This window comes from Brachyhypopomus gauderio, chromosome 5, assembly GCF_052324685.1.
Source record: "Brachyhypopomus gauderio isolate BG-103 chromosome 5, BGAUD_0.2, whole genome shotgun sequence".
NCBI lineage: Eukaryota > Metazoa > Chordata > Actinopteri > Gymnotiformes > Hypopomidae > Brachyhypopomus > Brachyhypopomus gauderio.
Window position 1 is genome coordinate 35,547,546 of NC_135215.1, and position 14,340 is coordinate 35,561,885.

The following is a 14,340-nucleotide window of genomic DNA, read 5'->3' on the forward strand; positions in this document are numbered from 1 at the left end:
CTCAGATCCGTCTGCGATAAAAGCGCAATAGCTCTGACTTTGACATACAGAGATCTTTAATAGATAGCATCCATGACTCAACATGGCGTTACAAAAAGGCTCTAACATTTTTTTGAGAAAGCCCCATCACCCTCTAATGATATTATCATGTACAACTGATGCTGCTTACCACATAGACACACCTACCTCAAAATTTGCCTTCACCAATAAAGGGTAGTATGTACGGTGGCCCTGAAAGTCCATCGCGCTGAAAAGGATAAAGATGCTGCAAGTACACTTAGCAAATTCATCAAAATGACAACGCGTGCGCTACATTTCGGAAATGTGCTGCAAATTCAGAAACTGGTGCAAATTCAGAAACGCTGCAAATCCAGCCACAACACAACGGAAGTGTTTCTAGAGGAATTATTTTACAGAGTTGTATAGTAACGAAGTAGAACTACTTCACTACTGTACTTAAGTACTAAATTTCTGTATCTGTACTTTACTGGAGTATTATTTTTTTCCTCCTACTTCCACTTTTACTTCACTACATATTTTCCATCAGTTTAATACTTTTACTCCGATACATTTTTTATGTGCTGTATAGTTACATAAGTGTACATATACTCGTTACAATTATAAACATGTTAGCTGGCGCTGTCACCGGGTCAAGCGATCAGGCTGTCTCATGAGAAAACTGCGCATGCTCCGGTCGCGTCTTGTTTACTCTGCTGCTGCCTTCACTAAACACTTGAGCTTTGTAATCTAGGTTCACTTGACACGCCGTGACTGCCGCAAGGGTCCGTGCGGCAAAAATGATGCAATCACGGTGGCTCCGCCCATGCGCTTTGTTTGTTTTAATGTACATATATTGGCACCTTCTACACCTTCAACGTCGAGTGATCGTGGCGGTGAGGAGGGAGACCACCCTGGCCCTACCTAGACACAGTGTTTGCGTTTGCTGGAGTGAAAGTAAATTCCTATAGGATGAAGTGCCATCTCTGTCTCCCTAAAGAGGGTGAAATGTTGGCCTTCAAAAATTCACCTTCGAACTTGAAGAAACACATCAATGTAGGTTATGTATTTAAGAAACACCTCATGGATGCCCTGGGACGCATCCTCAGTGATGTATCCTGGGGTCATAGGGTGTTTTGGGTCTCACAACATCATACACCCTCACCCAGGCGACCCAGCCGGGGGTGAGCAGTCCATGGATCTGCCCTTTTTATCCAAAGGCACCGGGTGGCCTTCTCAGCGGCTTCGCTTGCGGATTTGATGGCCCTCTTCTTTGCTGCTCCTATGATGCCCAAGCGACTCAAGACCTTGCACAGAGACCTTCCGGCAAATCCCCTGCAGCCTACCTCTATGGGCTCATAGAAGGTGTTTCAGCCTCCCTCCGTGTACTCCTCTACCAGTTCCTGGTACTTAGCCCTCTTCCTCTGATTGGCCTCCTCAATATGTTCTTCCCAGGGCACTGTTAACTCCAGAATGATCAGCTGTTTTGAATACTGAGATGTCATGATCATATCTGGGCTGTTGTTGCGATGTGCTGAGGGAACTTCAGCTGCTTCTCCAGGTCGACCTGTAGCTGCCAATCAGGTGCTGTGTGGAGTAGGCCAGTTGTCTTCTGTTGTGTTTTCGGTTGTTGTCCAGCTTTGACAAAGGAGATTACCGTCTTGGGATCATGTTGTTTTTTTCTGGAGCTAATGGCTGAGGCTACACTCTCAGCGACTGCCTTGAGTACCTGGTCATGGCGCCAGCGGTAGCGACCATCTGCCAGAGCCTTTGGGCAGCTGCTGAGGAGATGTTCCAACGAGCCTCTACCTGAGCACAGAGGGCAGGAGGGTGTCTCGCTTTTCCCCCACACATGGAGATTTGCTGGGCTTGGTAGGGCATCGTAGACGGCTTGTACCAAGAAGTGAATCAGCTGGAAATCTGGTTGCATGATGTTGGTCCATGTGATCCTGTGCTGTAGTGCACTCTCCCACCTCGTCCACGCTCCTTGTTGTCTTAGACCCACTGTCCTGCTCACTCGCTCCTCTTCCACACCCGCTCTAACTTCCTCCTGGATCAGATGGTGTCTTTCATTTCCATGGGTCTGGCTGATGATGGGCTTTGGATAGTAACCCACGCCTGCTCTACCTGTCGCCACAGTGCCCACCAATGCCTTCTGTCTATCAATCAATCAATCAATCAATCAAATTTTATTTATATAGCGCTTTTTACAACAGTTGTTGTCACAAAGCAGCTTTACAAGTGTCCGAGTCCTAGCCCCCAGTGAGCAAGCCAAGGGCAACAGTGGCAAGGAAAAACTCCCTAAGGGCATGAGATAGAAACCTTGAGAGGAACCAAGACTCAGGGGGGGAACCCATGCTCCTCTGGCCGACGCCGGTCACCATGCCAACGACAACAATTTAGACAGAAAGAATAAAAAGAAAAGGAAAAGATGTAATAATGTCCATATTGGTGTAGGCATATCCGGTTAGGCAGGAGGTGGTCGGCCCAGGATGGATCTCTGGAAAAGGCTTGTCTCTCCTCATCTCAGTGTTCCTCTAGTAGGCGGACATCCATGTGGAGAAAATAAAACAGGGAAAATTAGCTCTGTATAAAGACATATACAGGACAGATGAGATTATAAACATTTCTGGAGTGTGGCAGCAACTCCGGCATTAAGTTAAATTATTACAGCCTAGCTAAAAAGGCAGAACCAGAAGGTAACATAGACTTGGGAGCATTCTGAGACATTGGCATCCATCCACTGCACTGTCAACAAACTTGAGTGACCACGAGCAGTGACAGGATGACAGCACCAGCGCCCCAGTCTACCATAAAACCCTTCGCCTATGAACCCCTGGGTCTGTACCTTTATCTAAGGGGGGATATTAATTATCAAAGGCTAAACTAAATAAGTGGGTTTTCAACCAAGACTTAAAAATTATGACTGTGTCAGAGTCCTGGACGCATTTTGGAAGGTTGTTCCAAAGCTGGGGGGCCTTACAAGAAAAGGCCCTTCCCCCTGCTGTTACCTTATTAATTTTTGGAACTAATAAAAGGCCAGCACCCTGTGATCTTAGTGGACGTGGGGGTTCATAATAGGAAATACGTTCCTGGAGGTTTTCAGGGACAAGCCTGTGCAGTGCTTTATAAGTCAATAAAATAATTTTAAAATCAATACAGAATTTAACTGGGGGCCAATGCAGGGCTGATAGGACTGATATTGATATTGATACTGCAATGCACTACTGTCAGGATGTTCAAATAGGAATCTAAATAAACTTCAAATAGTTCAAAATGCCGCAGCCAGGGTTCTGACCAGAACTAGAAAATTTCAGCATATCAGTCCAGTCCTATCAGCCCTGCATTGGCTCCCAGTTAAATTCCGTATTGACTTTAAAATTCTTTTATTAACTTATAAAGCATGGCACGGGCTTGCTCCTGAGTACCTTCAGGAACTTATTTCCTATTACGAACCCCCACGCCCACTAAGATCACAGGGTGCTGGTCTTTTATTAGTTCCAAAAATTAATAAGGTAACAGCAGGGGGAAGAGCCTTTTCTTGTAAGGCCCCCCAGCTTTGGAATAATCTTCCTAAATGCGTCCGGGACTCCGACACAGTCACAATCTTTAAGTCTAGGTTGAAAACCCACTTATTTAGTTTAGCGTTTGATAATTAATATCCCCCTTAGATAAAAGTACAGATCCAGGGGTTCATAGACAAAGGGTTTTATGGTAGACTGGGGCGCTGGTGCTGTCGTCCTGTCACTGCTCGTGGTCACTCAAGTTTGTTGACAGTGCAGTGGACGGATGCCATTGTCTCAGAATACCCCCAAGCCTATGTTACCTTCTGGTTCTGCCTTTTTAGCTAGGCTGTAATAATTTAACTAAATGCCGGAGTTGCTGCCACACTCCGGAAATGTTTATAATTTTACCTGTCCTGTATATGTCCTCATACAGAGCTAATTTTCCCTGTTTCATTTCTCCACATGGCTGCCCGCCTGTTTGAGGAATAATGAGATGAGGAGACCAGCGATCCATCCTGAGCCAGCCACCTCCTGCCTAACCGGATGCATACATCATGATGGACATTATTACATATTTTTCATTTTCTTTCTCTTCTTTCTGTCTAAATTGTTGTTGTTGTTGTCATGGTGACCGGTGTCGGCCAGAGGAGGATGGGTTCCCCCCCTGAGTCTTGGTTCCTCTCAAGGTTTCTTCCTCATGCAAAAAACTAGGGAGTTTTTCCTTGCCACTGTCGCCCTTGGCTTGCTCACTGGGGGCTAGGACTCGGCACTTGTAAAGCTGCTTTGTGACAACAACTGTTGTAAAAAGCGCTATATAAATAAAATTTGATTGATTGATTGATTGATATGATGAAATTTTCTAGTTCTAGTCAGAACTCTGGCTGCAGCATTTTGAAGTTTATTTAGATTCCTGTTTGAGCATCCTGACAGTAGTGAGTTACAGTAGTCTAATCTGGAGCTAACAAAGGTGTCCACCAATTTTTCTGTATCATCCTGTGATAATGCATTTCTTAACTTGGCAATGTTGTGGAGATGTAGAAAAGCTATCTTAGTAGTATTATCTATGTATTTATCAAATGATAGGTCGGAGTCGAGTATAACGCCTAGGATTTTGGCTACTGTGCCAGGTGTAATGGGGTAGTCTGCGAGATTAAGCATTAGATCTGGAAGTTTCTGTCTTGCGGCCTTAGGGCCCAGGAGGAGAACTTCTGTTTTGTCCTCATTTAGTTAGAGGAAGTTTATAGACATCCAGCATTTAATATCTCTTACACAGGCCTCAATTTTTCCTAAACTGAGTTTGTCATCAGGTTTGGCTGATATGTAAAGTTGAGTGTCATCTGCATAGCAGTGAAAATTGACACCATGTTTGTTTATAACTTTGCCCAATGGTAGCATATATAATGTAAATAATAGTGGTCCTAAAATGCAGCCTTGCGGGACCCCATATTTCACTTTTGTACGTTTGGATGGAATATTATTTAGCTCTACAAACTGATAGCGATTAGTTAAGTAAGAGTAAAACCATGAAAGATCCTATGATCTATTGTGTCGAAAGCTGCACTAAGATCAAGAAGCACTAACAAAGATACATAGCCTTGATCTGAGGCAAGGAGGAGATAATTTGTTACTTTGACTAATGCTGTTTCAGTACTGTGATGGGGCCTAAAACCAGATTGGAACTTTTCAAATATGTGATTCCTATGCAGATATAGGCATAATTGCTGGGCAACAGCTTTTTCTATGATCTTGGATATAAATTATGTGTTCGAAATGGGTCTATAATTAGATAGCACAGTCGGATCAAGATTTGGTTTCTTGATCAGAGGTTTAATAACTGGTAGTTTACATGATTTGGGCATGTGACCTATTGTAATGAGTTAACTATAGTTAGAAGAGGTTCAGTTACAACTGGAAATACCTCTTTTAATAACTTTGAGGGAACTGACTCTAGTGTGCAAGTAGTACAATTTAAGGAAGTAATTATTTTCTCTAATTCTGATTGTGTGTAACGATTCAACCAGGAAGACACTGATCCAGTTGCGGAGTACTGATGTTTTTATTTTTTGAATGAATACGGAGTACTCGCACAGGTGAATAACTCCGTAGGGTGTGTGCAGTGTATGAGTGCGGTTGTTGTAGTCCGGACGGTCCGAGTTCATGCCGGGTAGACAGATGGCTGGAGGTACAAGAGGGCTAGGCTGGGGACGAGGTCTGGAATGAGAGCAGAGGTCAAAACACAGGAGAGCAATCAGGGGGAGATAACGCTTGGTAGATGGCATGCCAACAATACTTCGCAACCCGGAAGATAGAGGAGGAAGCTTAAATAGTGCGAAAGGGGAGGGGCGATGAGCGGCAGGTGAAACGCATCACACGGCGATCATGTGCTGTTCCTGACATTGTGAGAGTGGATGAAAAGCATCAAGCTTTTCTCCCAGTGTAAAATTTAAATCAATATTTTACAAATCAGATGACATAAAAGGCGTCTAAGGCGTGACTCTGCCAGCTCCATTGCTTCTTTGGCCCTCCACTTCCTTCCTGTCCTCACCTCAATGCCAGCTGCTGACACCTTGCCATCTTTCGAATCCCTGTACTGTAGGGCTTCCCTGGTGCATGCAACCATGAACTCCTCCTTGAGTCCACTAAGAGGGAGCTGCAGAATGTTACTTGTTCCGTAGAGGGAGGCACTGGAGAGGCTGCAAGGGAGGCCCAGCCATCTACGAAGGAAACCGCTAATCCTCCTCTCTAGGGACTCAACTGCTGTCATCGAGACTGCATAAATCAGCAGGGGCCAAAGGATGCGAGGCAGGATTGAATGCTGGTAGATCCAGGCTTTAAACCTACCAGGCAGACCAGATTTGTCTACCTTGGTGAGCCAGGTGCCAAGTTCTAAACTTGCCTTCTGAATGGCTGCTGAGTCCTTCAGGCTGGAGTTCGAAGAGCTTCCCCAAACTCTTGACAGGTTGTTCTGTGATGGTTGGGATGACAGTTCCTGAAATGGAGAACTTGTCGATCACCTTACCCTTCTTCATCACCATGGACCTCAATTTGGCAGGCTTGAAACTCATCCTTGCCCAGATGATGAGTTTCTCCAGGCCTTGCAGGATCCACCTGCTCCCTGGGACCGATGTTGTTGTTACAGTATGGTCATCCATATAGGCTCTGATAGGGGGTTGTCGCACACCTGACTTAGACAGCGGCCCTCTGCACCCCCCCTCAGCTGACTTGACCACCATGTTCATGGCTAGGGAAAAGAGGACGACAGAGATAGTGTAGCCTGTAATTATCCCTTTCCCTATGCGATGCCAGCCCGAGGTTGCCATATCAGGCCATGATGGGGCAGTCATGGCCTGGTGGTAGGGAACTGGTCTTGTGACCGGCGGGTCGTGGGTTTGATTCCCAGACCTGAGGCCATGACTGAGGTGCCCTTGAGCAAGTCACCTAACCCCAACTGCTCCACGGGCACCAGGCTAGGGCTGCCCACCGCTCTGGGCATGTGTGATCCACAACCCCCTAGTAATCACTAGTGTGTGTGTGTGTGTGTGTGTTCTAACTGCACAGATGGGTTAAAAGCGGAAGACAAATTTCGATTGCAGTGTAAAAAGCACAATTGACAAAATACGGCACATTTAGATTTAGATGTTTCAGACCCAGATGACACCCTCATCGGTTGTCTACACCTCCTTTAGCTATGGCCTGGATAATATTGGACACATCCTCGTCAAATTTCAGCCACTCGCTCTTCTTGCTGGCCGGGGGCCACTTAATCCGCTGCTGTGGAATTACTTTGCTTGGTTTAGGAGTCACATGTACGTGGAGGGTCTTGGCTCTGTGTGTTGCCTCCTGGCCGGGCTCCTTCTGCGTCTCACCAGGTACATGACCTGTGCATTGTACCTCCTTCTCATGCTCCAAGCATTTCATTCTGGTCTGATGAATTTTCAGGCCTCGCTGGTTCTTGCACAGCTTTCCGCATATGCATGTTACGTTAGTCTTTTGACCGTTTGCATGGGTTGTCACTAGGGATGCAAATGATTAATCGACTTTCGATTAATTGTCGATCAAGAGGTTACTCGATCAAAATGTATTAATCACGATTAATCGTTAGAGAGCGCTCCTGTAGTAACTTGAACAGAGCGTAAGAACGAGAGGTGAACACGTGTCGCGAAAGACCAGAGTGGAAAACAAAATGAAGCGGGCGAAAAGACGTGCGGTGTGGGACCATTTCAACATTGTTAATTTAGGCAAAGAAGTCAGATGTTCTCTGTGTAATGCGGTATTGAAGTACAACAGTTCCACTAGTTCACTCAATTATCACTTGAACACTGTGCATGCAGCTGTCCTGCATATCACCAGTGCACCTGGTCAACCTAAAATCACAGCTACACTGGGAAGGCGAGCGTTTTCGAAGCTCGCTACGAAAAAAGAAGAGTGAGCTAAAAACAAAGCTAGCTACTGCTACTGCTGTAGCACTTACAACAGATTGTTGGACGGCTCTAACAACAGAAATTTACATTACCGTGACGTGCCACTACACTGACGAGAACTGGCAGCTAAAATCTGCAGTGCTGATTACGACGAACATGTCGGATAGACACACCGCTGACAATTTAGCTGACAAGCTCTATGATGTTGTGGAGACTTGGGGACTCTCCGGTCGCGTTACAGCGTGTGTTCACTACAACGCTAGAAACATTGTCCAAGCATGGGCTCAATAATATTCTGTTTGGCTCTCTATTTAATTTCTTCTTTAAAATTTTTTTTTTTAATGTCTAATGTTTCAAATGGAGCCAGTCCTTAATTTATTCCTTTTTTTTAAATGAAAGAATGTGTTTTGTTATACCATAAAAAATTCCTAATGCATAATTACTTGAGCCATATATCATATAATACAATATAATTATCATAATATAATATATACTTTTTGAACAAAGTGTTTTAACTATTTAGCTGATATTTTTAAAGGCCCTATTGAAACACTGAAATTCAGGTGGAAAACGCCGCTTATCGATTAATCGAAAGTCGATCGATAAGATCAATCAACTAATGATTAATGAATTAATCGATAATTTGCATCCCTAGTTGTCACCGTGTGTTCCATCCGATTGGAGATCTCATCCTCCCCCCCTCTCAGGATCTCCTGGGGGTATTTCATAGTAGGGCTTTCCGTAGCTTGTTCGGGTTCTCTCTCACGAAAGATAGGGTTGCTAGCCCAAACTGTCCCGGGTGCCGTCTTTCCGTGCTGCCAACTGTCTCTCCAGTAGTCGACCAACCTGTTATTGGTTGTCTCCTAGTCTGTTCCTAGGAGTCACTGGCCATGCCAGATGCTAAGTATTTAAGAAACACCTCATGGATGCCCTGGGAAGCATCCTCAGTGATGTATAAATATAACACACAGAAGACGCACCAGCTTTAGCTATCAGTGAGCGCTAGTTAGGTTAGATATCTTAGCTAACTAACCTAATGTTCATGACGTACTGCAGTGTTCACTTAACATTAGTTGGCAATCATAAAGGCGATGTCACGCTGAGTTGTGTTTTTACCAACAGTAAGTCTCTTTTCATGCTGACTAATCATGTGCCCATTTTTATAGTGTAGTGTTTTTATAGGGTAAGGGCATTTATTTAGGGTGAACGCAGGGCAGTAGGCTCACCCTTAGAATCTGACGGACATATTTTACGTCCAAAATACATCTCGTTTTCTCAGCTAAATTAAGGCAAACTTGTACTTAATTTAGGTTAATTATAATTATAATTTAATTATAATTTATGTTATTTAGGGACATAGGTTATCTGTTTTTTCTGTACGAAGTTTTAAGCCCAGTTTTTTAAGTTGCTACTTGTTTGTACATACAGAATGTCACGTTGTGGGGGGGCCCCCTGCCGGTCACCCCCGTTTACAGCGGCAGATGTCCTGTTTTTGGTCACGTGATGTTCGTCCTTCAGGTGGGCGGGACCCGTGATCCGTCTCACCTGAGGGTCGTTTGTTCGTCTATATATGTCTTGTCTTTGTACAAGTTGACTGCTGGTTATTATTTCCTTCATTCGGAACAATGCACGGGTTTTTGGTTTGCACACTTAAACCATCCTATTTCCCTGAGACTTGGCGTGATCGCTTCCTTTTTAAGTTGCTCACCCTGCCCGTCACAGAAAAACCAGCCAACCTTTCGGAAGCCGCCAGTCTCCTTTGCTTTCTCCTTCATTTGTGGTCATGTCTCGTGGTAAGTGTTTGTCTACGTGCTGTGTGTTTGTCATGTATTGTCTGAGAGTGTGTTGAGTCTGTCCCCACTCGTCCCGCCGTGTTTAAATGTTGTTTGTGTTAAAACCCGTAAAGCACACGGCGGTGACTAGAGCTGGGAACCGGTAGACTCTGCTCTCGCCCAGCAAAACTACCGGTGCCTCACATTGCGCACGTCCGTTGTCCGTTATCGTCTGTATATGTGTGTGTGTGTATGTACGTTGTGTTTTGTTTTAATAACGACGCGGACGTGAGCGAGTGTGTGAGTGTGCCGTGGTGTGTGTGTTTCGCTGGTGGTGTTTGTGTGTGTATGTAGACGGGTCCACCGATGCATGCTGCGCGCTAGAAAGCGTGAGACGCGAATCTCTCTGCTCCTTTCGCCTCGCTCACCCGATATCCCGTAGTGACGGGGGTGAGCGACTGCGAGCCAGAGGGACGCGTCGCTGTGGGCGTGGCGCGCAAGCCACTCGCGGATAGCTCTCTCTCTCCAAAGATCTGTGGATCCCGTAGTGAAAACGGTGAGAGAGAGAGCTGGAGTGGGCGTGTCACGCTCTACAGAGCACGCGCATCAGTGGGTCCTGTCCGTTTGTTTGTGTTCTGTCTTTGCGTGTTCGTTTTGTCCTAGAGTGTAGCGTGCTTTGTTTTATGTAATTCCTCTCTTGCACCCCTCTTCACTGTGTGTGGGGAGGGGCCCATTTGAGGTGGGCATCCTGGGTGCGTGTATGTTGTATGTTGTGTCTGTGTTTTTTGTTTTGTTGTTCCCCGGAGGGGCCCCCCCTAAATATGTTTTTGGGGGGGAGCTATGGAGTTCCTGAGCCACGGCATGTGGCTCAGAAGGCACTGCTCCATTAGGAGACCTGACCGGTTGGGAGGGACCCCTGAGCAAGGAGGAGCCCCTGTACCCCTTTGTAGGCTGAGGATGCCTGGGGTGTATGGACAGGGTGTCTCCTCATGCCAAGAAGGGGTCCCCTCCCCCCTGGGTAAAGGGGGGTCAGTGGTCAGAGCAGTGCGCGTTATCTGTTGTGTGTCGTCTGTGTGCGTGTGTGTGATGTGTTGCAGGTCGCTCCTGGTGGTGGACTGCGGCACTCCCGGACCTAGTGGGGTCTCCAGGCGGAGACCCTCCCCTTCAAGCTCGGGGTGACCAGCGCGTCCCTGTTGCGGATTGCCAGGGCCCTGGTCTCTGGCGCTCCTGGGTTGGGTGGAGGAGTCCACCTTGAGATGAGGGGCCCCGGGAGGGGTTCACTCCCCAGGAGTCTGGGGTGACCCCTAGCGAAAAGGGCAGGGGTCAGCTCTGAGCGAGGAGGTAGGTTCGGGAGGTGGTTGGTAGAAGCCGTGGCCGCACCCCAGTGTGGCGGCCTGCACACATCCACACCTGTGACGTTCGTTGGGCCATGTGCTCCCGGTCCGCATGTGTTTTGTGTTTCAGCTCAGGACGGCAGGGAACGGGTCCCTGTCTTGTCCCCGCCCTCCCACCCCTTTGTTGTGTTTTGTGTGCTGCCGCTGTAAGCCGCACATCCGGAGGGGAGTGCGGCTTTGGTGGGGGGGTCTGTCACGTTGTGGGGGGGCCCCCTGCCGGTCGCCCCCGTTTACAGCGGCAGTCCTGTTTTTGGTCACGTGATGTTCGTCCTTCAGGTGGGCGGGACCCGTGATCCGTCTCACCTGAGGGTCGTTTGTTCGTCTATATATGTCTTGTCTTTGTACCAGTTGACTGCTGGTTATTATTTCCTTCATTCGGAACAATGCACGGGTTTTTGGTTTGCACACTTTCTATTAAACCATCCTATTTCCCTGAGACTTGGCGTGATCGCTTCCTTTTTAAGTTGCTCACCCTGCCCGTCACACAGAACACTTGTATTTATGGTCTTTGACATCTTTGATTTGTAAGTGATATATAAAAACAATTGATAATCAAACTTTTACGGCTTTCTTTAATTAATTCAAAACACAATACTTGTACTTTTACTTTAAGTACTTGAGTAATACATTTTAGAATAAACTACTAGCAATACTTAAGTACAAAAAATGGTGAATACTTCTGTACTTCTACTTAAGTAAAGTTTTTAAAGAACACTTCAACTTCTACTCAAGTCAATTTTTTGATAGAGTACTTGTACTTTTACTCAAGTATGGGTCTCGAATAATTTATACAACACTGCTATTTTACGCATGGACTCATGTAGGTTTTTAGCCATAAACAGTTGTGTTATACAGTTTCTCATTACGTTGAATGGGATTTAATTTAAGTAATAAACCTCTTTAAATGTAACTAGCTAGCTACATTTTAAGAGCTTTATTAAGTCCTTTAGCTAGCTTTTTAGATAAAAACTAAGTTGTGTTAAATGGGATTTTTAAAAGGGGTTTTTGTCTGTTGTGTTGTGGCTGGATTTGCAGTGTTTCTGAATTTGCAATGCGTTTCCGAAATGTAGTGCATGCTTTGTCATTTTGATGAATTTGTTTTGACTTTTTGCAGCATGTTTTTCCTTTGCAGCGCGATGGACTTTCAGGGCCACCGTAAGTATGTCCGAATACATAGTATGCATTAAATAGTAAGCGAAAAGTACCCAGATGGCTTACTGAATCAGGAACTTTTTTCAATTCAGCATCCACACTAGGCCTACATGTCAACCATGTCATATTAAGAATAGTCTGCAACAAATTATTTCACTGACATTATCTCTTAAGGTAAGAAACTGACCAGTGATTAATTGGGTAGAGGGTGGCTGAATTGTATATTTAATAATTATACAGCTACTATAAAAATTTTACCTTAATACTGCAGTGGCTGTAGTATATGTTTTCTTTTTGGTTGTGGAAAATGTATCCATGATGGTGGCCATGAGTGCATGGTGGACAAACAGAAACAGGGACACTGTAGCAGTCGCCGTGGTTTTGATGTCAGAGATTCTGAGACCCTGCAACATCTTTGAGTATTTTGCATTTTGCATCTTTTTCATTTGTTAAGCAAATTTTTAAGGTTTGAATATATCTTGTGTAAGTCTCTTGACCTTTATCTTACAGCTTTTTGCTGTCTAAAATATTAAAATAGAATGAGATATTTAAATCTATATTAAAATATAATTTACAGATTGTCACATTACAGCGCCGGACTTCCCCCATCAGGCCTGTGTGTACGTAGTCCATGTCCATATATGTACTTCCTGTGGGTGTGGTTGTTTGTATTATTATTTACACGTCTCATCAGTGTAATGTGTTACATGCAAGACTTGTCATGTGTTGTGTATATATATCATCTTTGTGAGTCTATTACATGTTATATGTTTGCTAAACAGTTAGCCATGATTATAAATAAAACTGTGTGTTTGTGGCGTCTCTGCGTCCTGCCTTATTCCTCCCCCCGTGACATAGATAATGTAACAATGTTTATAATAATCGATACCTTTTACTTTCTTACACATTTTTCTGTTGAATACATAAACCTGTTTCTGTCTTGCTATCAGAAAACCAAAATAATCCTATCTATACCCAACATGCATCATACTGTAACTACCATCACAGTCTAGGCACACTGTAACAACGATCACCATTCATGGTATGAAATGAGATTTTCATAGTTGTGAATTTGGTAGGCCCTACATTATAAAGTAGGGATGCACCAGATGTGATTTTCTAGAATCCGATGAGAGCCAGATTTGTCTGAGAATGTTCTAAATCGCATGGTTCGGTGTTTATGTTAGTGGTGGTTAAATTACACAATGTTTTCTTTATTTTTATCAGATTGACACTTGTAATAAAGTGTGAATGGGGAAACAAGTGTAATTCCTTCTTTTTACACAATGCCGTTACACCTGTTTGCACTATAAACTTTGAGTTTGCCGGATATGGTCTTAGATAGATTCATATTCAGGTGTGAGGTATTTTAGAACTGGACAATGTTTGACTTAATCCTACTCCAGTTGTCTGACCAAAGGAGTCTGTTCAGCAAACTTAATTATATGATGTCCAGGATATTCACAGCAATCCGTATATTGGGTTTATAGCAAACATTGTCAGCACACAACAAAGTGGTGTGCTAGTAGATGTCAAATACACGTCTGACATAAGTTCCTTCCCTTAAGTCCAACTGGAACTGAAACTCCTATTTTAGTCTGTTAGCCATGATTAGTGGGTGGATTGCATTAAATGCAGAAGAGAAGTTTTGGTCTGTTAGTATTCTTTAGATTTTATTGTGTATCCAGAAGCAGACCCAGTACTTCTGTTGTCAGTGTACACATACAGTAACTCTCGTCCTTTCTTCAGAGCAGCAACATCTCAATGCTACACCAATAAATCCTTTTCTAATCAAAGACTACCTCACACGTTGACACCCGGCACCCCACCCAAGCCCTTCAGGTTATTACTGACCTATTCATGGCTATTCCCATGTGGTGGCCAGATTAGAGGGGCTGAGGTTTGGGAAATAGGCACCTAGGCCTATTTCTGCCCATTTGCCACACCCTTAGAGAAGGCATGGTGTAACTTATAGAGTAAAGGCCTGTGCTAACCACTTGAAGGAAGTAATTATATTGGGATGTGCAGGCTCTTCTCCTGTACAGATGTAGGAAAGCGTTAGATATCTATTTTACTGAGAAATGTGCATGGGAGCTGA

General features: G+C 44.6%; 1 pseudogene; it reads right to left on the minus strand.

Annotated features, from left to right (window-relative positions):
* Positions 1–1,148: 1,148 nt before the first annotated feature.
* On the minus strand, positions 1,149–6,823 carry LOC143513973 (uncharacterized; annotated as a pseudogene).
* Between the last annotated feature and the right edge of the window lie 7,517 nt (positions 6,824–14,340).